The sequence below is a fragment of the Mustelus asterias genome, chromosome 21 (genome assembly GCF_964213995.1).
Source record: "Mustelus asterias chromosome 21, sMusAst1.hap1.1, whole genome shotgun sequence".
Taxonomy (NCBI): Eukaryota; Metazoa; Chordata; class Chondrichthyes; order Carcharhiniformes; family Triakidae; genus Mustelus; species Mustelus asterias.
The window spans coordinates 35,883,487-35,886,898 of NC_135821.1; the positions used below are offsets into that span (position 1 = coordinate 35,883,487).

Consider the following 3,412-nt stretch of genomic DNA (forward strand, 5'->3'; position numbering starts at 1 on the left):
TGATCCTCCTTGACAATTTCAATGCCAGTTTTTTTAGTGCAGTCAAGGCCACTTACAACCAAGCACCCACCCCACTGCTGGCCAAGAATGGAGAGGCCCTCATCAAGAACAGAGAGGCAGTCAGCGCCTGCTGGAAGATTTATTAACAGAGACTCTATCTTCAGAGTGAGCATCCATCCTGCAGCATGCTATCTACCATCATCTTAGCAGAACCCCAACCCATCCAAAGACCATCCAACAGCTAAAGAAACACAAGTCGTCAGGAACAGTTGCAATCCCCCCAAAGTATTACAACATGGTGTAGAAGCACCACTGGCACAAATAAATGACCTCAATTCCGTTACCTGGAGGGAGGAGAACATTCCAGGAGATCATCTTCAAAAAGAGTGACAAGTCAGATTGCAGTAACTACAGAGGAATCTCCCTGCTGTGGGAAGGTCTCTCTAATTGCCTTCAGTCTGTAACTGGAGGCTCCTCCCGGAATCACAAGGTAGATTCCACCCACTGGGAGGCACAACAGGCATGATCTTAACCACACTGCAACAACAAGAGTAAAGCAAGGAGCAGCACAAACCCTTCAACCGTGACAGATTATGGAGTGTCCGCCCCCATTTCCACTGCCCCCAGATGTTTGTCACCATCCCTCTCCGCCTGTTCCGCGATGACACACAAGCCATGATCCTGACCAATGGATCCATCACAGATCCAATTCACATTCGCACTGGAGTCAACCAGAGCTGTGTCATCACACCGACAGCGCTCTCGATGCTGCAATTCTCCATCTCACTCTCAGCAAGCTCCCGCTGGAGTGGAGCGAAACTCGGAACAATGGGAATCTGTTCAACCTCTGCTGCCTGCAGGCCAGATCCAAGGGTCGTCACCTCCACTGCTATTGAACTACAGTTCACAGATGATGCTTGTGTCGGCGTACACTCAGAGGCTGAGTTCCAAGCCATCGCCAACACCTTCACTGAGACAAACGTCATCTACAGCTGCCACACAGCACTGCATCTCCCCCCCAACCATCCCCCCAGAGCCTTGCTTGACCCCAGTCCGAACATGAATAGTCTCTCTGGTGGATCCGTTTGTTAGGATCATGGTCGCCTGAGGAAGAGAATGCTTTAAGACCAGGACCTGAGACCCAGCACCAAGCTCATTGACTACACAGCAAAAAGGCTGCCACCTGGGGAAGTACCACCAGTGCTGCCTCCACAAGATCCTGTGAATCTATTGGCAGGATAGGCGCACCAATGTCAATGTTCTCACTCTGGCCAATATCTCCAACATCGAAGCACTGAGCACGCTCTGTCAGCTCCGCTGGGCAGGCCACAGTGTCCACATGGCTGACACGAAACACTGGTATGTCATGTTTCCCTTCCGACAGATATATAACATTCGGAGAACAGTGCGCGCAGTCTGCCCCAGCTGCCCAGCAGCCTCATTCGGAGAACAGTGCGCGCAGTCTGCCCCAGCTGCCCAGCAGCCTCATTCGGAGAACAGTGCGCGCAGTCTGTCCCAGCTGCCCAGCAGCCTCATTCGGAGAACAGTGCGCGCAGTCTGCTCCAGCTGCCCAGCAGCCTCATTCGGAGAACAGTGCGCGCAGTCTGTCCCAGCTGCCCAGCAGCCTCATTCGGAGAACAGTGCGCGCAGTCTGCCCCAGCTGCCCAGCAGCCTCATTCGGAGAACAGTGCGCGCAGTCTGTCCCAGCTGCCCAGCAGCCTCATTTCTTCCTGCCAGTGTCCTTCAATAATCATCCCACACAGCTCAAATTTTCAGACCTAGTTATCGCCAGCAAGGTATCAGTGACTCTCCATTCCTTAAATCCACAAGAGTATCCCATCCTCTTCCACCCCACTACCTGTTCTGTTTTTTTTTTTTATTCCAATTCAATCAAATCAAGTCCAATTCAGAGTCTCAACAAGTTGAGACATTCCCGATCCAAGCTGACAAGACAGGGCTCTCACCTCCTGTCTCGGGCTTGATCTACATGATCCAAGCTGATTGGAGTAGGCTTAGCTCCTCCTCCAAGGCTTGATCTCATTTGCATCTTAGCCAAAAGGCCGAGATGCCGCTTTTAAAAATTGCTTCAAATGAAGCTGAAATGTAACCTAATGACTTCAACCAAGCACAGCATGGCGATACTACACTTGATCTTAGCCAAAAGGCCGAGAAGCAATTCCGTTGCATGTGAAAAGATACCAAACTCTCACAAGCATCCTGCATGGTGTTCACACAAAACAGTTCAGTTGCTTCTCTACAGTGAAAGGCATTGATAGGGTGAACGGTGGGAAGCTTTTCCCCGGGTCGGTGGTGACGTTCACGAGGGGTCATAGGTTCAAGGTGAAGGGGGGGAGGTTTAACACAGATATCAGAAGGACATATTTTACACAGAGGGTCGTGGGGGCCTGGAATGTGTTGCCGGGCAAGGTGGTGGAGGCGGACACACTGGGAACGTATAAGACTTATCTAGACAGCTATATGAACGGAGTGGGAATGGAGGGATACAAAAGAGTGGTCTAGTTTGGACCAGGGAGCGGCGCGGGCTAATTGTTCTTTGTTTCTCGTTTCAAGGCTTCATTCTATGATCATCTTGCTGGTGCCAGTACAGAGCGAGACTGCGGATAGTTGGGAACCTGTCTCGGGGGCAGGGAATTCAGATGGTGTTCGTAAAGCAGAAGTGGAAATGAATAGGGTTGGGAAGCATTTTCTGATCAGGGCCAGTGTGATCTCCTGGACCCGTTTCGATCGCCACAGGGGGTCGGAGAGGAATTTCCCAGATTTTTTTTTCCCCATATTGGCCCTGGGGTTTTCACTCTGGGTTTTCGCCTCTCCCTGGAGATCACATGGTCTGGAATGGGGGGGTGGGGGTGAGTTAATAGGTTGTGATGAACAAAGCATCGTAGCTGTGAGGGACAGCTCGGTGGATAGGATATTAGGATGTAGATAGGCTGGAAAATTGGGCGGGGATCCTGGATTCAGGATTCAATCCTGGACCGGGGAGCGGCGCGGGCTTGGAGGGCCGAAGGGCCTGTTCCTGTGCTGCATTGTTCTTTGTTCTTTGTACAGTAAAAGCTTCTTTCTTTCTGCATCTCAAACAGCAGCTGTACGTTTTTCTGTGAAAAGCAGTCAAAGGTTTTAAAACTGGAACCCGACACTCATGGCAACCAAATCACATGGGGTGTCTCTGAGCTGAGGTGTTTTAAAATTTTTAAAGTTTAAAAGTTGATTCATTGATGTCACAATTAGGCTTACATTAACACTGCAATGAAGTTACTGTGAAAATCCCCTTGTCGCCACACTCCAGTGCCTGTTCGGGTACACTGAGGGAGAATTTAGCATGGCCAGTGCACCCAACCAGACTGTGGGTGGAAACCGGAGCACCCGGAGGAAACCCACGCAGACACGGGGAGAA

General features: G+C 50.8%; 1 non-coding gene across 1 annotated transcript; it reads right to left on the reverse strand.

Annotated features, from left to right (window-relative positions):
• Positions 1–1,978: 1,978 nt before the first annotated feature.
• LOC144509604 (U2 spliceosomal RNA) lies at positions 1,979–2,177 on the reverse strand. The gene has a single exon (XR_013500513.1). It is a non-coding gene; the product is annotated as a U2 spliceosomal RNA (small nuclear RNA).
• Between the last annotated feature and the right edge of the window lie 1,235 nt (positions 2,178–3,412).